Source organism: Eriocheir sinensis, unplaced genomic scaffold (assembly GCF_024679095.1).
Source record: "Eriocheir sinensis breed Jianghai 21 unplaced genomic scaffold, ASM2467909v1 Scaffold106, whole genome shotgun sequence".
Taxonomy (NCBI): Eukaryota; Metazoa; Arthropoda; class Malacostraca; order Decapoda; family Varunidae; genus Eriocheir; species Eriocheir sinensis.
In genome coordinates, this window is record NW_026110363.1 from 770794 (window position 1) to 793794 (window position 23001).

At 42.0% G+C, this 23001-nt stretch overlaps 1 long non-coding RNA gene across 1 annotated transcript; it reads right to left on the minus strand.

Annotated features, from left to right (window-relative positions):
- Window positions 1-459: 459 nt before the first annotated feature.
- Window positions 460-22624, minus strand: LOC126989116 (uncharacterized). Its single transcript, XR_007742891.1, has 3 exons — window positions 22562-22624; window positions 22091-22214; window positions 460-1238 (listed from the first exon to the last, which is right to left on the minus strand). It is a non-coding gene; the product is annotated as an uncharacterized LOC126989116 (long non-coding RNA).
- Window positions 22625-23001: the final 377 nt, after the last annotated feature.

A 23001-nucleotide genomic window follows, 5' to 3' on the forward strand; every position in this document is an offset into this window, starting at 1 on the left:
TGCCTCATAACACAAAGCAAGCAACCGCCACCAACTCGAATGTTCCTCTCCTCTCGTCACCGTAGCGGCCTCCTCGTGCGCATAATATAATCCCTTCGAACGTTGCTTCCTTATAACGCACCAATAGCCACTCTCCACCAGCTCACGTCACCACGGATGTTATATTGCTCACCTCTCGTCCTTGCCTCATAACACACAAAACAGCCGCCTGCCATCAACTCGTCACCGAGAACGTCCTGTTGCTCACCTCTCGTCCCTGAATCGGCCTCCTCGTGCGCAGAAAACCCTTCGTACGACCAACACCCACACCCACGGCACACCCTTGGCCATATAAACAGCAGCAGATGAAGCTCACCGGAGGCTCGGTTCTGACGTCACGGCGTACTACCTTGTGATTGGCTGGAAGCCGGAAGGTGAAGCAACGACAAGCGTGTGGAAATCAATACAAAAAAGTACCGTGAAAACGTTTACTTTAAGGAGTCACCAAGTATTTCTACAGTATGATTTATTTTTTATGCGTTTGTGACAGGAAATTCAACCTTGGATTAATACCCTATTACGTGGTGAGCCCGTGGACCTAGGATCGAGTCCCACCTAAACGCGCTGATATTTCAAGCCATCGCCGAGTGGCGGATGATTACCCACATGCAGCCCAGGCCTTCAATCAACCCTAACTTCAGTGACTTCGTCCAAGAGGAGCACCGGGGGGCAGCATGGACCAAGCAAGAGTCATACATCACGACAGCCACTATATAAAAAAAAATTCGCCTGCGCAGCTAACGGGCTGGGGTCGAGCAAGAGGCCTCTCAAGAAAGCTTGCAGGCGCTATTGGCAGCATGTAAAAAAAGTTGTTAAGTTTGCTTGATATAAAGTTGCTGTCTGACTTACGTAAGTTACTGAGAGTTTTGAATGTTTACTGTTGACTCATCAGTCTAGCTGTTGGTTAATGATAAATTTGGTGCCATTATTAAACTTTGCATTTTGTTTTCATAAAATATTTCGTAAATTTAACTGAGTGTGTTACTGGACCATGCTTCCCCGGCCCCCGCTGTCCAGGCCGTGTGTTCCCTCGGGCGGGTCATAGGGCGTGTCCTCGAGCAGCAGGCCCCACCCGTAGAAAAGTGCCCGGGTGAGCTTCATCGGGTGCTTCTCCACCCCAGTTTGTACGATCCTGAGCAAGGCCCAGAGTGTTAGGCTCCACACCATGACGCCGGCCACCATGGAGACCCAGACAGTACCTGAGGAAGAAATGACGCATGGCACCATCGCTTGATTGAACACACACACACACACACACACACACACACACACACACACACACACATAAAAACATAAGAACGCAGGAGTCTACAAGAGGCCGGTAGGCCTGTACAAGGCAGCTCCTTTGACCCTAAGCTCCCGTGTATCTAACCCCACCTAATATCGCTGTCCATGAATTTATCTAGTCTATTTTTGAATGTGACAATTGTATTGGCACTCACCACATGACTGCTAAGCCTATTCCACTCATCCACCACCCTGTTAGTAAACCAATTTTTGCCTATGTCCCTGTTGAATCTGACTTTATCCAGTTTAAACCCATTACTTCGTGTCCTACCCGGTTCTCTTACCAACAAAACCTTATGAATGTCTCCCTTATTAAAGCCCTTCATCCATTTATAAACCTCGATCATGTCTCCACGCACCCTTCGCCTTTCTAGAGAATGCAAGTTTAACTGTTTGAGTCTTTCCTCGTATGGCAAGTTTCTCAACCCCTGAATCATCTTAGTCATCCTCCTCTGCACCGATTCTAACATTTTGATATCCATTCTATAGTAAGGTGACCAGAACTGAACCGCATAGTCAAGATGAGGTCTAACTAATGCTAAATATAGTTTGAGGAAGACTTCGGGGCTTCTGTTGCTTACGCTCCTTGAAATAAATCCCAGTACCCTATTAGCTCGATTTCTAGCTTGAATGCATTGTGCCCTTGGACACAACACACACACACACCAAGCTTCTCAACCAGCCCAGACACAGACACATCCTCCCACCCGAGTAGTAACAAATGTACGGAAGTGGGGGTAATTGGAAGTGGGGTTGGGGGGATGGAGGGAAGTGGGTTGGGGTGCGGGGTATGGTCAGGTTATGTAGGTGGAGGGGTGGGTCAGCAAGGGGGTTACGGAAGAGGGGGTATGGACCCTCTCCACCTACCCTCTACACCCCCCCATCTCTTTTACCGGTTCACCACCCCCCCCCCCCCCTCACCCCCTCTCGGACTAGCGTACGGAAGCGTGAGGGTGACGGGAGTAGGGGTGCCCAGCAGGGAGGGGGGGAAGGGTTAAGATAATATCTTGGACCCTCGAATGACCACGAGATAATAATCACGGAAAAGGTTAAGGACATTAGGTTAATGACCAGGCTGGAATATGAATTTACTCTCTAATGCAAGTCCGAAAATAAAATAAAAAATCGCCATTGAACGTAAGACTCGATAAATTATTTAAGTTTTTGCTGGATGTATTGTATCATTATCTTCTTATTTCTCATTTCTCAACTTGTTTCTTCTTATTTCTTTCCTCAACTTATATATATATATATATATATATATATATATATATATATATATATATATATATATATATATATATATATATATATATATATATATATATATATATATATATATATATATTTTTTTTTACTCGGTTATTTGGTGCCATCTAACCCTAAACACTGCAGCACCAAGTCTTTTTTCTGATTTTGCATTAATTAATGTCTTATATCTCATTTCTTAACTTCTTTCTTCTTATTTATTTTCTCAACTTGCATTTCTTTATATTTTCTGCCTGCTCTTCGATGTCATATGACCTTAGACGTTGCCGCATCGAGTTTACCTTTTTCCGTGAAAAGGGATCATGTCTGTGTGTGTGTGTGTGTGTGTGTGTGTGTGTGTGTGTGTGTTCCATTCCCTCCGATTCTTGAGAAATCTGCGCTAGCTCGAAATTTTGTGGGCCATCTTTTTAGCCGATTATATGCTCCGAAGCGGAATTTAGTGAGGATTCTTATGGTATCTTGAAATTCCTCATACGTCTATTAGTTCCCGAGTTACACGAGAAAACTGATTTTTTTTTCTCTCGTCAGAGTAGCCTAACAAATAAAAATGACTCATTAATTAATGTCTTATATTTCATTTCTTAACTTATTTCTTCTTATTTCTTTTCTCAACTTGCATTTCTTTATATTTTCTGCCTGCTCTTCGGTGTCATATGACCTTAGACGTTGCCGCATCGAGTTTACTTTTTTCCGTGAAAAAGGGATCGTGTGTGTGTGTGTGTGTGTGTGTGTGTGTGTGTGTGTGTGTGTGTGTTCCATTCCCCTCTGATTCTTGAGAAATCTGCTGCTAGCTCAAAATTTTGTGGGCCAACTTTTTTAGCCGAATATATGTTCCGAAGCGGAATTTAGTGAGGATTCTTATGGTATCTTCAAATTCCTCATACGTCTATTAGTTCCCGAGTTACACCGAGAAAACTGATTTTTTTTCTCTCGTAAGAGTAGCCTAACAAATAAAAATCACTCAAAGCTCCTCATCTACATTCCTTAGAAAGATTGCCATATGTTACTATTAAGAAACTTATCCCAACAACTGCAAATTTGACGCACTTTCATTTTTTTTCTTCTGATTTTGCATTAATTAATGTCTTATATCTCATTTCTTAACTTCTTTCTTCTTATTTCTTTTCTCAACCTGCATTTCTTTATATTTTCTGCCTGCTCTTCGGTGTCATATGACCTTAGACGTTGCCGCATCGAGTTTACCTTTTCCCTAGATCAAGATAGCGCTCAACCGAAGGCAACCCAGAAATACCTCAGTGAGTCAGTGGAGGAAGGGAGCGATGTGAGAGGGAAAGTGTGTGTGTGTGTGTGTGTGTGTGTGTGTTCAATTCCCTCTGATTCTTGAGAAATTTGCAGCTAGCCTGAAATTTTGTGGGCCAACTTTTTTAGCCAAATATATGTTCCGAAGCGGAATTTAGTGAGGATTCTTATGGTATCTTCAAATTCCTCATACGTCTATTAGTTCCCGAGTTACACCGAGAAAACTGAATGTTATTCTCTCGTCAGAGTATCCTAACAAATAAAAATCACTCAAAGCTCCTCATCTGCGTTCCTTAGAAAGATTGCCATATGTTACTATTAAGAAACTTATCCCAACAACTGCAAATTTGACGCACTTTCATCGAAAACTTAATTTTTAATAATTTTTTTATTTACTTTTATGGCGCGTTTCGCGTCATCGTCCGCCAGAACCTTTTACCCTTGATGACATGAAATGCGTCATCGTGCGCGAGAGGGTTAAAAAAGTCAGATTTATCTCAAATTCACTGACTGGGCAGACAAATATTCGGAAAAGAGAAGGCAAACCAGTTTGTAGATATATATAAATATGCTGTATATTCACGTCCTTATGGATATCTTCTTGTTGATTAGGGTATAAATACTCCTGAATCCCTACAGTTTCGCTCAAACATTGTTGGAGAGCCTCCCAGATGAACGCGTATTCCAATGGTGAACTCCAGGAAAAAGGAACTCTTACACGTTCTATACTCCCAACATAACGAACCCTATGGTTTAAGCTCTCAGCTACTTCTGATCTTACTCTCTTAAGCCTTTGCAGTTACTTTCTTAAACCCTCGAAGTCCGCCTTCCTGAAGTCAGGTATTACGTGTTGTTTCTGCTGACTCTATCCTCCCATTTAATATTAAATTTAGTTTCCTTATGATCACTGTTACCTAATGAACCCCCAACCTCAATGTTGCTTATTATGTCCTCTTTATTAGTTAACAACAAATCCAAAATATTTTCTTCCCTCGTTGGTGTTCTAATTAACTGCTTAAGGAAACTATCCTGCGGCGGGAAATGAAAAAGAACCATGCAGCATGGAAAAACTGCATGGAAATTTGTGTGCCTGTGAGAACAAGACAACGCTTGCTGAGCACCCAATGATGATCACAAGACTAAGATTCCCACCTGCGGGATATACTGTGAAATTTATTAATCATGCTAAAGCATAAACCATCTTATTTTAGCATCTATGTGTTTTTGAGATTACTATAAAAGCCTTCTTCAAAATGGGTGTAAAGAACATCACTTTGCCATAGCGTATGCTTACATTATAGTGAATAGAAACGGAGAAACAGTAGAAAGCGGATCCTATTGTGGAAGTAATGCTAAACCATTTTAGCTGAACCCACACTGTTTTGTATATAGAACGAACTTACATTAGCTGAACTCACACTGTTTTGTATATAGAACGAACTTACATTAGCTGAACTCACACTGTTTTGTATATAGAACGAACTTACATTAGCTGAACTCACACTGTTTTGTATATAGAACGAACTTATATTAGCTGAACTCACACTGTTTTGTATATAGAACGAACTTACATTAGCTGAACTCACACTGTTTTGTATATAGAACGAACTTACATTAGCTGAACTCACACTGTTTTGTATATAGAACGAACTTACATTAGCTGAACTCACACTGTTTTGTATATATAGAACGGTCTTACATTAGCTGAACTCACACTGTTTTGCATATAGAACGAACTTACATTAGGTGAACTCACACTGTTTTGAATATAGAACGAACTTACATTAGCTGAACCCGCACTGTGTTGTATATAGAACGAACTTACCTTAGCTGAAATCGCACTGTTTTGTCATGTAGTTGTAGTTCGCCATAAGAAATATTCACAGGCGAATCATCCAAACTACATTGGCTACTACGTCCTAGAGCTGTCCAAGCTGCGACTATATGATTTCTTTTACAGTATCATGAAGGCTCATTACGGGGATCGGGCGAAACTAGTGTATTGTGACACTGATTCCTTAATAACAGAAACTGAAACTCCTGATCTATTAACAGAGTACTCGCAGGAACCCTTTAAAAGCTATATAGACACAAGTAACTTTAGCTCCTCACATTCCTTGTACAACACAGACAACAAAGGCAAGCTCGGATTTCTCAAGTTTGAAGTGAGGGAAAGAACCATCTCAGAATTTGTAGGTGTAAGACCAAAGTGCTACTCCATCCCCTTGGCAGACAGTGACCGGTTGAGTTCAGCTAAGAGCGTTCCAAAGCTCATAGAGAAAAAAAAATTGCTCATCAGCGATACAAAGACGTCCTATTCCAGAAGCAAACATTTACCTTTGGCTATCAGGGATTCACAGTGCGTAATGGACGAAAGAGTACAGTAAAATATCCCAAGAGAGGGATATCTGTAGTTGAGGACAAAAGACACTGCTTTAGCACCTTGGAGTTACGACCTTACGGTCATCCCGATAATTCTACAGGGGTAGAGGAGGAGGAGGAAGAGAAGGAAGCTGTAATCATAATTTGACCAAATTCCAATAAACATTGAGTTTGTTTGAATTGTTTATATGCCCTTTATCAAAAAATGAATGAAAAAATCAATAATTGTCTTAAAATTTATTCGATTTGTGGAAACATGTAGATAAAACGCGTCTATGTTTCGATCTGGCTCATATAAAAAAATTAAAAAAAGACTCGCGAAATGTGCGCGGCGGCGGCAGCAGCGGGCCCTGCGGCGACATCATGCGACGACAGGATGCGACAGGATTGCGTGGGCTCGGGGCGGGTCGGGGCGGGGCGGCAGCACTGGGGCTAGTGGTGGTGACGAGTGAGGTCCTGTATGTCGTAATCCGCATAATGTGCAATGAGAGTGCGCTGCAATTTGTGATTTTTTTCATTTGAAGGTTGCATCTATTACAATAAGCTTCAATGTAATTGTTTCCTGATTTTTCATGGTCATGATGTTTTACTCCTTTACCTTTTAAAACCCGTATTTACAGAGAAGACAGTGAGTTTGTTCATTGTGACGTGCCGTATCTTCATCGGTCATATTGATTTTATTGTAGCCTTTAGAAAATTTTAGCCTCTTCCAGGAGTGTGGGTTCAGCTAATGTAAGTTCGTTCTATATTCAAAACAGTGTGAGATCAGCTAATGTAAGTTCGTTCTATATTCAAAACAGTGTGAGTTCAGCTAATGTAAGTTCGTTCTTTATACAAAACAGTGCGAGTTCAGCTAATGTAAGTTCGTTCTATATACAAAACAGTGCGGGTTCAGCTAATGTAAGTTCGTTCTATATTCAAAACAGTGTGAGTTCAGCTAATGTAAGTTCGTTCTATATGCAAAACAGTGTGAGTTCAGCTAATGTAAGACCGTTCTATATATACAAAACAGTGTGAGTTCAGCTAATGTAAGTTCGTTCTATATACAAAACAGTGTGAGTTCAGCTAATGTAAGTTCGTTCTATATACAAAACAGTGTGAGTTCAGCTAATGTAAGTTCGTTCTGTATACAAAACAGTGTGAGTTCAGCTAATGTAAGACCGTTCTATATATACAAAACAGTGTGAGTTCAGCTAATGTAAGTTCGTTCTATATACAAAACAGTGTGAGTTCAGCTAATGTAAGTTCGTTCTATATACAAAACAGTGTGAGTTCAGCTAATGTAAGTTCGTTCTATATACAAAACAGTGTGAGTTCAGCTAATATAAGTTCGTTCTATATACAAAACAGTGTGAGTTCAGCTAATGTAAGTTCGTTCTATATACAAAACAGTGTGAGTTCAGCTAATGTAAGTTCGTTCTATATACAAAACAGTGTGAGTTCAGCTAATGTAAGTTCGTTCTATATACAAAACAGTGTGGGTTCAGCTAAAATGGTTTACAGCATTACTTCCACAATAGGATCCGCTTTCTACTGTTTCTCCGTTTTTATTCACTATAATGTAAGCATACGCTATGGCAAAGTGATGTCTCTTTACACCCATTTGAAGAAGGCTTTACGAGAATACTCTCAAAGACATAGAATGCTAAATAAGATGGCTCATATGCTTTAGCATGATTGATAAATTTCACAGTATATCCCGCAGGTGGGAATCTTAGTCTTGTGATCATCATTGGGTGCTCAGCAAACGTTGTCTTGTTCTCACAGGCACACAAATTTCCATGCAGTTTTTCCATGCTGCATGGTTCTTTTTCATTTCCCGCCGCAGGATAGTTTCCTTAAGCAGTTAATTAGAACACCAACGAGGGAAGAAAATATTTTGGATTTGTTGTTAACTAATAAAGAGGACATAATAAGCAACATTGAGGTTGGGGGTTCATTAGGTAACAGTGATCATAAGGAAACTAAATTTAATATTAAATGGGAGGATAGAGTCAGCAGAAACAACACGTAATACCTGACTTCAGGAAGGCGGACTTCGAGGGTTTAAGAAAGTAACTGCAAAGGCTTAAGAGAGTAAGATCAGAAGTAGCTGAGAGCTTAAACCATAGGGTTCGTTATGTTGGGAGTATAGAACGTGTAAGAGTTCCTTTTTCCTGGAGTTCACCATTGGAATACGCGTTCATCTGGGAGGCTCTCCAACAATGTTTGAGCGAAACTGTAGGGATTCAGGAGTATTTATACCCTAATCAACAAGAAGATATCCATAAGGACGTGAATATACGGCATATTTATATATATCTACAAACTGGTTTGCCTTCTCTTTTCCGATTATTTGTCTGCCCAGTCAGTGAATTTGAGATAAATCTGACTTATTTAACCCTCTCGCGCACGATGACGCATTTCATGTCATCAAGGGTAAAAGGTTCTGGCGGACGATGACGCGAAACGCGCCATAAAAGTAAATAAAAAATTATTAAAAATTAAGTTTTCGATGAAAGTGCGTCAAATTTGCAGGTGTTGGGATAAGTTTCTTAATAGTAACATATGGCAATCTTTCTAAGGAACGTAGATGAGGAGCTTTGAGTGATTTTTATTTGTTAGGATACTCTGACGAGAGAATAACATTCAGTTTTCTCGGTGTAACTCGGGAACTAATAGACGTATGAGGAATTTGAAGATACCATAAGAATCCTCACTAAATTCCGCTTCGGGACATATATTCGGCTAAAAAAGTTGGCCCACAAAATTTCGAGCTAGCCGCAAATTTCTCAAGAATCAGAGGGGAATGGAACACACACACACACACACACACACACGCACACTTTCCCTCTCACATCGCTCTCCCTTCCCTCCACTGACTCACTGAGGTATTTCTGGGTTGCCTTCGGTTGAGCGCTATCTTGATCTAGAGAAAAAGGTAAACTCGATGCGGCAAAGTCTAAGGTCATATGACACCGAAGAGCAGGCAGAAAATATAAAGAAATGCAGGTTGAGAAAAGAAATAAGAAGAAAGAAGTTAAGAAATGAGATATAAGACATTAATTAATGCAAAATCAGAAGAAAAAAAATGAAAGTGCGTCAAATTTGCAGTTGTTGGGATAAGTTTCTTAATAGTAACATATGGCAATCTTTCTAAGGAATGTAGATGAGGAGCTTTGAGTGATTTTTATTTGTTAGGCTACTCTTACGAGAGAAAAAAAAATCAGTTTTCTCGGTGTAACTCGGGAACTAATAGACGTATGAGGAATTTGAAGATACCATAAGAATCCTCACTAAATTCCGCTTCGGAACATATATTCGGCTAAAAAAGTTGGCCCACAAAATTTTGAGCTAGCAGCAGATTTCTCAAGAATCAGAGGGGAATGGAACACACACACACACACACACACGATCCCTTTTTCACGGAAAAAAGTAAACTCGATGCGGCAACGTCTAAGGTCATATGACACCGAAGAGCAGGCAGAAAATATAAAGAAATGCAAGTTGAGAAAAGAAATAAGAAGAAATAAGTTAAGAAATGAAATATAAGACATTAATTAATGAGTGATTTTTATTTGTTAGGCTACTCTGACGAGAAAAAAAAAATCAGTTTCCTCGGTGTAACTCGGAAACTAATAGACGTATGAGGAATTTGAAGATACCATAAGAATCCTCACTAAATTCCGCTTCGGAGCATATAATCGGCTAAAAAAGATGGCCCACAAAATTTCGAGCTAGCCGCAGATTTCTCAATAATCGGAGGGGAATGGAACACACACACACACACACACACACACACACACACACACACACACACACACACACACACACACACACACACATGATCCCTTTTTCACGGAAAAAGGTAAACTCGATGCGGCAACGTCTAAGGTCATATGACATCGAAGAGCAGGCAGAAAATATAAAGAAATGCAAGTTGAGAAAATAAATAAGAAGAAAGAAGTTAAGAAATGAGATATAAGACATTAATTAATGCAAAATCAGAAAAAAAAAGACTTGGTGCTGCAGTGTTTAGGGTTAGATGGCACCAAATAACCGGAGTAAAAAAAAAAAAAAAAATATATATATATATATATATAGATATTTATAAATATATCTATATATTTATATATATATAGATATATATATATAGATATATATATATATATATATAAGTTGAGGAAAGAAATAAGAAGAAACAAGTTGAGAAATGAGAAATAAGAAGATAATGATACAATACATCCAGCAAAAACTTAAATAATTTATCGAGTCTTACGTTCAATGGCGATTTTTTATTTTATTTTCGGACTTGCATTAGAGAGTAAATTCATATTCCAGCCTGGTCATTAACCTAATGTCCTTAACCTTTTCCGTGATTATTATCTCGTGGTCATTCGAGGGTCCAAGATCTTATCTTAACCCTTCAAGTACCCCTTCTCCCGTCACCCCCCCTTCCCTGCTGGGCACCCCTACTCCCGCCACCCTCTCGCTTCCGTACGCTAGTCCGAGAGGGGGTGAGGGGGGGGGGGGGTTGGTGAAAAGGTAAAAGAGATGGGGGGGGGTGTAGGGAGGGGGGGGGGTAGGTGGGGGGGTCCAGATACCCCCTCTTCCGTAACCCCCCCGCTGACCGCTGACCCCCCCAACCCCCACTTCCAGTCCCCCCCGCTGACCCCCCCAACCCCCACTTCCAGTCCCCCCCACTTCCAATTACCCCCACTTCCGTACATTTGTTACTACTCACCCGCAGTGAACCGCCCTCAGCACTCAGTAAGACACCACAACATTATTGCCCCGATACGGGCACGGACTGACCGCTATAAGAACAGCGCCGTGCCCATGATGGTCAAGTATATTAACAATGCAAATTAAGAGCAGCACTATTTGTATGTTTTGTAAATATTTTTCATTAGCACTTATTGTTGTTGTTATTATTATTGTTATTATTATTATGAATATTATTATTATTATTATTATTATTATTATTATTATTATTATTATTATTATTATCATTATTAGTATTATCTTTACTATGATTATTGCTATTATTGTTATTTCTATTTTCCTTTTTAGTTTCAATCATACTACTTTGCTTATTTGTCTCATTCATTTCATTTCATCTTCCATTGATGTATATTTTCAGCTCTAGGGCTGCCTGCTACTTCATGCAATAAACCGTTTATTATTATTATTATTATTATTATTATTATTATTATTATTATTATTATTACACACACACACACACACACACACACACACACACACACACACACACTTTAGGAAAACAAAGTGAACTTTAATATTGCATTGAGACAATATTTTCAAAAATAAAATACTATACTTAATTATTCCAGTCGTACTGCTTCATATACGAATAACTGTGTGTCTACTTCAATATTTGCCGAGCAGTGTGAAATAGCCCTTCAGTTTTGGCAGGAACCGGAGCTGCTTTCGACGAGTCCTAATAATGAAAGGCTTCACGTGGCCACTTGAAACACTTTTTATATACTCAAGGGAAGAAGAGTACGGCCGCCGTAGCTTTAAATTGCACCGACGGTCTTGGTTAGGCTGTGCACGTGTTGTGTGTAACAGTAACATAATTATCATAAGAAGATTTCAAGATGATCGGACAAAAAAATATTTTACAAAAAATGACGCTGGCTATTTGTCCTCAGCAAGTTCCTTCTTACCCGCACATCGATACTTTTCTATCATCCTAACAAGCTTATGTGATTTCCTTTTCAATATGTTTTCATTTATCATTTGAATGTTTTTACATAGCATGGAAAAAACATGACGTTTAAAAAAAATCTAATCACATATATTTCTCCTTTAAAATTTGAACTTATAAAACCCCAAGTTTTATTGATTTCATGCAAACCTGACAACACCGTTAGCCAGACCGATGTATTTATCTGACAATGTATGAGAGAGAGAGAGAGAGAGAGAGAGAGAGAGAGAGAGAGAGAGAGAGAGAGAGAGAGAGAGAGAGAGAGAGAGAGAGAGAGAATGTTATAGAACCATCTCTTACCTTCTAAGGGCCTGAAGAGAGAGAGAGAGAGAGAGAGAGAGAGAGAATGTTATAGAGTAGGTAGGAAGACACCAACCGAACGGGCGCAAGCCACTCTCGGTGAGGTATATATGGGAGGTGAGAAGGGAGCTGAAGCCCTCCAGAGACTCTTCCCATGTCCTCACTAACCGTTTCCCTATTGTCTCACCAACACCGGAGAGTAATTCAGCATGCTCTCTAAAGATAGATCCTCTCTCTATCCACACCACACTTCATTCACACAACATATACACCTTTTCCCAAAATTCAAATTTCAAAATGGCGCACCTATATCAAGCCTCGGAGTCCCCACTTGGGGGGGGGGACCACAAATTTCCCCAGGGAGGACTCCCCTTCTGGCTGCCGACCCGAGAGGTGTCTTGATAACTCCTCGAACCTCTTTCTTCTCAGTTTCTGCAACATTCGCGGTCTTCGTTCTAATTTTCATTGTGTGGAACATCATCTCTCCTCTTCTAAACCTCACCTTCTCTTCCTTACCGAAACAGAGGTTTCTGAGGCTACTGACAGCAATCTCTACTCTGTTCCCTCCTACTATCTCTATCCTAAATTTCAATCCAAAGCTGGATGTTCCGCCTACGTGCACAACGACATCACTTGCTCTCGTGCCCACAACCTTGACTCTTCTGAATTTTCTACCATCTGGCTAAGACTTCATTGTCAATCTATTACTAAATACATCTGTGCTGTTTATCTCTCACCTAACTCTACTAACTATGTAAAATTCTTTGACTATTTGAACTCTAAAGTGGAGCACATCTTGACCCACTCTCCCTTCGCTGAAATCTCCATCTTAGGAGATTTCAATGTTCACCACCAGCTTTGGCTTTCATCTTCTTTCACTGACCATCCTGGTGAACAAGCCTACAACTTTGCTATCCTCAACGACCTAGAGCAGTTGGTCCAGCACCCTACACGTATTCCCGACCGTCTTGGAGACCGGCCCAACATTCTAGACCTCTTCCTTACCTCAAACCCTTCTGCTCATTCTGTCAAACTGTTCTCTCCGTTGGGCTCCTACGATCACAATCTTATTTCTGTATCCTGTCCTATCGCTCCTGTACACCCTCTAGACCCACCGAAGAGGCGATGCTTCTGGCATTTTGCTTCAGCTCGGTGGGACGACGATTCAGGATAGAGACCCATCTGTGTGCATCACAGAGGTGATTGTCTCTGAATGGAGGCATACATTCCTCGTTCTTTCTCTACTCCTCACGCTAAAAAGCCTTGGTTTAATCGCGCTTGTTATCGTGCTGTCAATGATAGAGAGGCAGCTCACAAAAGGTACCAGAGCCTTCAAACTAATGCTAACTATGAACTTTACATTTCTGCCCGGAATCGTGCCAAATCTATTCTCCGACTAATCAAAAACTATTATTAATAGAAAATGCCAAAACCTTGCTTTCCTTAACTTTTCCCGTGACTTCTGGCATCTAGCCAAAATCATCTACACGTTCACTTCTTCATCTTTCCCTCCTCTCCTCAGTCCTGACGGCAACACTGCCGTCTCATCTATCTCTAAGGCTGAACTCTTCTCTCAAACTTTTTCTAAAAACTCCACTCTGGACGATTCTGGGCATATTCTTCCTACTCATCCCCCCTCTGACTCCTTTATGCCTGTTATAAAGATTCTTCAAATGATGTTTTCTATGCCCTCTCTGGCCTCAATCCTCAGAAGGCTTATGGACCTGATGGAGTGCCTCCTATTATCCTTAAAAACTGTGCCTCCGTGCTGTCACCCTTCCTGGTCAAACTCTTTCGCCTCTGCCTGTCAACATCTACCTTTCCTTCCTGCTGGAAGTATGCCTTCATACAGCCTGTGCCTAAGAAGGGTGACCGTTCCAATCCCTCAAACTACCGTTCTATAGCTTTTCTTTCTTGTCTATCTAAAGCTTTTGAATCAATCCTTAACCGGAAGATTCAAAAGCACCTTTCCACTTCTGACCTTCTGTCTGATCGCCAGTATGGGTTCCGCAAGGGGCGATCTACTGGTGATCTCCTAGCCTTCTTAACTGACTCTTGGTCATCCTCTCTTAGCCGTTTCGGTGAAACCTTTGTTATTGCGCTGGACATATCAAAAGCTTTTGATAGGGTCTGGCACAAATCTTTTCTTTCCAAACTACCCTCCTACGGTTTCTATCCTTCTCGCTGTACCTTTGTCTCCAGTTTCCTTTCTGACCGTTCTATTTCTGCTGTGGTAGACGGTCACTGTTCTTCCCCTAAACCTATTAACAGGGTTCTGTCCTATCTCCCACTCTCTTTCTGTTGTTCATTGATGATCTTCTTTCCAAAACGAACTGTCCTATCCATTCCTACGCCGATGATTCCACTCTGCATTACTCAACTTCTTTTAATAGAAGACCCACCCTACAGGAACTTAACGACTCAAGGCTGGAGGCTGCAGAACGCTTAGCCTCAGACCTTACTATTATTTCCGACTGGGGAAGAGGAACCTGGTGTCCTTCAACGCCTCAAAAACACAGTTTCTCCACCTATCTACTCGACACAATCTTCCAAACAACTATCCACTATTCTTTGACAACACTCAGCTATCACCTTCCTCAACACTAAACATCCTCGGTCTATCCTTAACTCAAAATCTCAACTGGAAACTTCATATCTCATCTCTTAAATCAGCTTCCTCGAGGCTGGGCGTTCTGTACCGTCTCCGCCAGTTCTTCTCCCCCGCACAGTTGCTATCCATATACAGGGGCCTTGTCCGCCCTCGTATGGAGTATGCATCTCATGTGTGAGGGGGGCTCCACTCACACAGCTCTTCTGGACAGAGTGGAGGCTAAGGCTCTTCGTCTCATCAGCTCTCCTCCTCATACTGATAGTCTTCTACCTCTTAATTTCCGCCGCCATGTTGCCTCTCTTTCTATTTTCTATCGATAATTTCACGCTGACTGCTCTTCTGAACTTGCTAACTGCATGCCTTCCCCCCTCCCGCGGCCCCGCTGCACGCGACTTTCTACACATTCTCATCCCTGTACTGTCCAAACCCCTTATGCAAAATTTACCCAGCATCTTCACTCTTTCATCACTCACGCTGGTAAACTCTGGAACAATCTTTCTTCATCTGTAGCTATTTCCTCCTGCCTACGACATGAACTCTTTAAAGAGGAGGGTATCTGGACACCTCTCCTCCCGTATTTGATCTTGTTTTCGACCACCTCTTTTGTTTCTTTTTTTAGGAGCAGCGAGTAGCGGGCTTTTTTTTATTATTGTTTTCTTTTTTTGTGTGCCCTTGAGCTGCCTCCTTTGTTGTGAAAAAAAAAAAAATCCTCTCTTAGCCGTTACGGTGAAATTTTCTCTGTTGAGCTAGACATATCGAAAGCCTTCGATAGAGTCTGGCACAAGTCTTTGCTTTTTAAACTGCCCTCTTTCGTATTCTATCCCTCTCTTTGTTCCTTTATCTCCAGTTTCATTTCCGGCCGTTCTATCTCTGATGTGGTAGACGGTCACTGTTCTTCCCCTAAACTTATCAACAGTGGTGTCCCGCAGGGCTCTGTCCTATCACCCACTCTCTTCCTGTTGTTCTTCAATGATCTTCTTTCCTTAACAAACTCCTGTCCACTCATACGCCGACGATTCCAATCTGCATTATTCAACTTCTTTCAATAGAAGACCATCCCAACAGGAAGTACATGACTCCAGACTGGAGGCTGCAGAACGCTTAAGGGTGATGAACATGATGATTGCTATCATTTCCGGTGTTTTTTTTCACCTATCAAGTCGACACAATCTTCCAAACACCTATCCCCTATTCTTCGACAACACTCAGCTGTCACCATCTTCAACGCTAGATATCCTCGGTCTATCCTTAACTCAAAATCTGGACTGGAAACTTGATGTCTCTCTCACTAAATCAGCCTCCTCGAGGTTGGGCGTTCTGTATCGTCTCCGCCAGTTCTTCTCCCCCGCACAGTTGCTATCCATATACAGGGGCATTGTCAGCCCTTGTATGGAGTATGCATCTCACGTGAGGGGGACTCCACTCACACAGCTCTTCTGGACAGAGTGGAGTCTAAGGCCTTCGTCTCATCAGCTCTCCTCTTCTGACTGATAATCTTCTACCTCTTAATTTCCGTCGCGATGTTGCCTGCCTCTCTTTCTATCTTCTATCGATATTTTCACGCTGACTGCTCTTCTGAACTTGCTAAATGTATGCCTCCCACCCTCCCGCGGCCTCGCCTCACACGGCTTTCTAATCAAACTGATCCCAATACTGTCCAAACCCCTTATGCAAAAGTTAACCAGCATCTTCACTCTTTCATCCCTCACGCTGGTAAACTCTGGAACAATATTCCTTTAACTGTATTTCCTCCTGCCTACGACTTGAACTCTTTCAAGAGGAGGGTATCTGGACACCTCTCCTCCCGAAATTGACTTCTCTTTTTGGACACTCCTCTGTACTCTATTCAGGAGCAGTAAGTAGAGTTTTTTTTTTTTTTCATTATTGTTTTTTTTTCACGCCCTTGAACTGTCTCCTTTTCTCTCTCTAAAAAAAAGTTTTTTCGAGTATGTATGGGTGTGCGTGTGTGTGCATGCGTCTACTGCAACCTGTATACTGTTATACATTCATCAATTTTATTTGAAGCACAATGACTTTTTTTCAGGTTACGAATCAGTATGCAGCCTTCCCCTTAGACAGTTTGTCATGGACGCCTATAACAAATAAAAGCTGATTTGGTTGAAAGCGTATTTCTATACATCCTTTTTGTTGTGTATATGCTGCGATTGGCTGACTGCCGGTACATAACAACTGTTCCACCATTGTTGCTTACTGCTAACCATAATATGGAGATATGCTGTGGGAAAAACAAGTTCCTTAATATGATGAACCTTACCACTGGAATCGTGTTTAATAAGGCAAACACAACATACAAATAGAGCAACATAAGCCTAGGTTAATTAATGGTAATCCATCTATATATTACATAGGTGCCGTGCATATACCACTGTAAACCACACGGAACACATATAATAATAACAATAACAACAACGAATAGCATAAATCCGCATTGTTTACGTTTTTCGCATCGTTTACGGTCGCATTGTTTACGTTTTTCGCATCGTTTACGGTCGCATTGTTTACGTTTTTCGCATCGTTTAAGGGCGTATTGTTTACGTGTTTCGCATCGTTTACGGACGCATTGTTTACGTTTTTCGCATCGTTTAAGGGCGTATTGTTTACGTTTTTCGCATCGTTTACGGACGCATTGTTTACGTTTTTCGCATCGTTTAAGGGCGTATTGTTTACGTTTTTCGCATCGTTTACGGGCGCATTGTTTACGTTTTTCGCATCGTTTACGGACGCATTGTTTACGTTTTTCGCATCGTTTACGGGCGCATTGTTTACGTTTTTCGCATCGTTTACGGGCGCATTGTTTACGTTTTTCGCATCGTTTACGGGCGCATTGTTTACGTTTTTCGCATCGTTTACGGTCGCATTGTTTACGTGTTTCGCATCGTTTACGGGCGCATTGTTTACGTGTTTCGCATCGTTTACGGGCGCATTGTTTACGTGTTTCGCATCGTTTACGGGCGCATTGTTTACGTGTTTCGCATCGTTTACGGGCGCATTGTTTACGTGTTTCGCATCGTTTACGGGCGCATTGTTCACGGGCGTCTAAGTAACGGAACGTCTCGGGACGAGGGGGCAGTGGAGGAGGCCCCTTCCGCGAAGGTGTCGCCGGCCTGCTCCTCGACTGGGCCGGGGCCTGCAGCCTCCTCCTCTTCGTACCCCGCGCGTTTTGTGTGCCAGTCAGTGTGTTTTTAATGGACTCAGTCTTGTGTTTGTGTGTGCCAGTCAGTGTGTTTTGAGGGACTCAGTCTTGTCTTTGTGGGGTTTTTTTTTACAACAAAGGAGGCAACTCAAGGGCACACAAAAAAATTAAAAAATGATAAAAAAAAAGCCCGCTACTCGCTGCTCCTAAAAAAGAAACAAAAGAGGTGGCCGAAAACAAGATCAAATACGGGAGGAGAGATGTCCTGATACCCTCCTCTTGAAAGAGTTCAAGTCGTAGGCAGGAGGAAATACAGATGAAGGAAGATTGTTCCAGAGTTTACCAGCGTGAGGGATGAAAGAGTGAAGATGCTGGTTAACTCTTGCATAAGGGGTTTGGACAGTATAGGGATGAGCATGAGTAAAAAGTCGAGTGCAGCGGAGCCGCGGGAGGGGGGGAGGCATGCAGTTAGCAAGTTCAGAAAAGAAGGCATTTGACAAAGTTCCACATTCAAGACTGCTGTGGAAACTAGAAAATAAAGGAGGATTGAGAAGGAAAATGAAGAGCTGGATGGAAAGCTACTTAAGAGGAAGAGAGATGAGAACCATGGTTAAGGACACTAGATCGGAATGGAGAACGGTGGAAAGTGGAGTGCCCCAGGGGTCGGTTTTAGCACCAGTACTCTTCCTAGTCTATATTAATGATATGCCAGAGGGAGTAAACAGCTACATGAGCCTGTTTGCAGATGATGCTAAACTGCAAAGACATATAAGAAACAGTGAAGACTGCAAGGAGCTGCAAGAAGACCTAAACAAGATTTGGAAATGGAGTCAGAAATGGGATATGAAATTCAACGTGAAGAAATGTCATATTAGGGAAATGGGAAAAAGTGTAGAAAGACCAAAATGGACATATAAAATGGGAGATGGTGAAACATTAAAGAAAGTAAATGAAGAGAGAGACCTGGGAGTAATAATGCAAGATTATATGCAACCAGAAAGTCATATAAATCGGATCTTCGGTGATACATATAACATGGTGAGAAATGTAGGTATAGCATTCCACTACATGGACAAAGAATTGATGAAAAAAATAATTACTACTATGATCAGACCTAAACTAGAATACGCGGAAACAGTGTGGTCTCCACATATGAAGAAACACAAAAAAACTAGAAAGAATACAGAGGATGGCAACAACAATGGTTCCAGAACAGGAGGGACTGACATATGAAGAGAGACTAAAGGAAATGGAATTACCTTCACTAGAACAAAGAAGAGAAAGAGGAGACCTAATACAAATATATAGGCTATTGAGTAAAATGGAAGAAGTGGATAACGAGAATTGCTACTAAGAGAGGAACCTTCCAGCAGGAACATAGTAAAAAGTTGAGGAAGGGAAAATGCTCAAGAGACATAAAGAAATATTGCTTCCCACAAAGAAAAATAGAGGTTTGGAACAGACTACGTGAAGAAATAGTATCGGCGAAGAGTGTGCAGAGCTTCAAGGAAAAGTTGGATAATTATAGATACGGAGACGGGACCACACGAGCGTAAGCCCAGGCCCTGTAAAATTACAACTAGGTAAATACACACACACTGACCGAGGTCAGACGTGGGGCGCAGCGCGCCGAAAGGAGAAGCCAGGGCCCAGCCTGTTGGCCTCCCCCCCTTCCCCTTCCCCTACTTCCCCTTCTCCCATTTCATTAAAATCCCAACTCCGTAAGAAACTTTTGTGCCATCAAGCTCTATCGCGGTGACAGACAGTGAGAGCAGTGCGTTTGTGGTGCCGTTAAGACACTGAAGAGGAAATGGCCAGTGTGACGGCGCCGCGGCCTTACCATCCGGCCAACTCCCCAGGTCCTCCCAGGTACACCAGCCCGACCATCATCCGGCTGGGTTAAGTCGGTGCAGTGCAGTGTTGAGGCCCGTCACTCAGGTGGAGGCAAGGGTGAGGCAACCAGCACTCCCCTCAACATAAAAGGCTGTGCAGACCCGGTGCGTGACGACAGACGCTCCCACGCCTGCTCTCTCGCTTGTCATCCTCTTCCCTTCTTGTCTCGCCGGCTGGATGCAGATTAGAAGATCAACGCTAAGCCCATAAGCTGAGTGACGGTCGAAACCGCCTCTACCTGCACCCTGCCCCCATCAGCCGCGACCTGACCCTTTCTGACCGGGGGTTGACCTGGAGCTTAACACCTGACACACCACCCAGAAGACTGCCGCACAAACACACTGCATTCCAACACCGCACCTCCTCCCCCCGCCCTAAACATTTTTATCACAACTTTCCCAGTGTTTACCACAGACCCCGATACCTCTTTCATACTGTACTTTTCCCCTTTTTATTGTACTTCAATATTATATATGTAACGTGTATATTTTCAGCTTAACAGCTGCTATCTCTTAATAAACCGATTATTATTATTATTATTATACACACACACGCGCAAGAGCCCCAGCCATTAGATATGTGTAGCTCCATGCACAGCTACAGAACGAGCACACAGCCGTGCACAGCTTACACAGCGAACCTAACATGACACCTTGTCTTCACACACATCAAAAGCGCCTGAAGACACTGAAAGACGCTGTGTCTAAACCCCCAAAAATATTTAGGAGGCACATAATCTCAGAACATCAACTCCAGGCATTAGTTGCAGGGCCGAGGTATCCTGTATGAGGCGTAGAGGCAACGCTTGTGTCATACCTGCAGTCCTCAAGCTGGACGCAAGCTTTAGCGTGACAACACCCAGACTCCTCCGGTTACAAAGGACAAGTTCACAGAGTTCTATTTGGTGCAAGTGTAGCTTAGCTGTGTGGGGCGTGCAGCAAGGTGCAGGATTCCTGGGCCAAAACTTCAGCGCAGGCACGCAGCACTGCACCTTTCTGCACCAGTAGATATTGAAGTGAATCTTTAAGAATAATGGAGACGTGGCCATTGAGGTCAGCTTGGATGCCACGAGGCCACGGGTCTTGTGTGCTTCGTGACAGGAGCTTACACCAGGACCATCATAAGAGTATTTCTGCCATGATAATCGTCATGGAAAGTCTGGTGCCAAGGAGAAAGAGGGCGCTGTGGTTTCACCAAAGAAGAGTGTGTCAATCACATATGCAGTGTCCTAGGCAGTGCTGACAGATGATGGGACTGACTGTCTGTCATAATGCCACGGGAAGGCAATTCCTGGCGACTGTGGCACCACTGCCAGGCTATATATATATATATATATATATATATATATATATATATATATATATATATATATATATATATATATATATATATATATATATATATATATATATATATATATATATATATATATATATATATATATATATATATATATATATATATATATATATATATATATATATATATATATATATATATATATATATATATATATATATATATATATATATATATATATATATATATATATATATATATATATATATATATATATATATATATATATATATATATATATATATATATATATATATATATATATATACTGGCATCTGTGTTCATCAGACAGACATCAGATGTGTCCCAAGGTGCATATTCGTGGTACTTTCAACAGAGCTGAGCCCTGTAATGACACAGACGCCTGACAGTCACAAATCAAGGAACCTGTATTGGCAAAATCCTCTGGAAAAGTTGACACTAATCCGAGGGGTCTACAAGGAACTTAGCGCTCCAGACCTATTGCGGAGGTGCTTGAACCCTAATGAGTCACTAAGTATGCTGGACTATTCAGTGACTCTTGTCCAGGGTTACTACACTGGAACACAACACTGGCAAGGAAGCCAACACATGGCAAACCTGGCGACAATGAGGCCTTCTGTCACCCTGGGCTATTACTATGCCCTGCACTAAGATGCCAGCCATACACTAGAATGCAATGTGAATGTGGCATAACACTCAGGCATGATACAGAGAGGGCTAGAATACCGCCTCTATTGTACTCGAGTTTCTTGTGTGGCTCTAGAATGTGGTGCAGCATGACAAAATAACACCTGGCACATTTGACTTGAGTTTCTTGCATGTATATAGAGTGTAGTGTACTCACCTCCACAGTGTCCTGGGGAAGAGGAGGTCACTCTTGCTAGTGACGGGGCCGCTCCAATGTGCCTGATGGAGACCAGTCACGCACAGCCTGGCGGACGGTGGACTGAACCTTCTCCACGTCTAACCTGAAATAGATAATATATAAATAGATAAACACTCATAACTCCACTCTCTTCCTGTTTCACCATATATACAGCCTTCCTCCCTTTCCTTATACACCATTTATACTTTCTCCTCTCCTCTCTTTCACCGTGAAGGAGGAAATGTACGAGGAAGCCAGGCCGAGGATAAGTAAATATCGGTGCCTGTAGTAGTCTAGGTGTAGCATGTCTGAGCCGTGAGGAAGGACGTGTAATTGAGGCAGGAAGGAAGGGTCTTCACTCATCATGTTGGAAGAAAGATAAACTGAGAAGGGAAACAGAATGATATAGAAATTACAAAGGCCAAACTCACGACCCTCAGTTCACCTCACCCCGGGCTGCGGCTGCTTCTCAGACATGGCGTCCACAACCCTGCCGGTGAGCCTGACCATCTCAGCCGACCCCCTCTCCGGCACCTTCTTCAGGGAGTGAGTGCTGCCTGCAATGGATTAAACTTATAGTGATTCATGTAGCCAGGGCTGTTTGCTTGTAAAGGAGTGCAAAGCCCTCATCTTTGGTGAGTGGCAGATGCAGTACACTCCAGCATGCATCAGACCAGCAAACAGATACCATGAACCTCTATTACCAAGGGAACCTCATTACCCTGCATGGGCCCAGAAAACTCATCCAGACTGTCACAGGGGCACTCAGATTTGGTATTTACTTGTCAGTCTCTCTGAGGAATGTGGCAGCAGAGTTGGCACCCCACACTTGATGGAGCAAATATATACATAGCAAAGGTTATTCTTGAGGCCTGGAACACTCCTCTAAA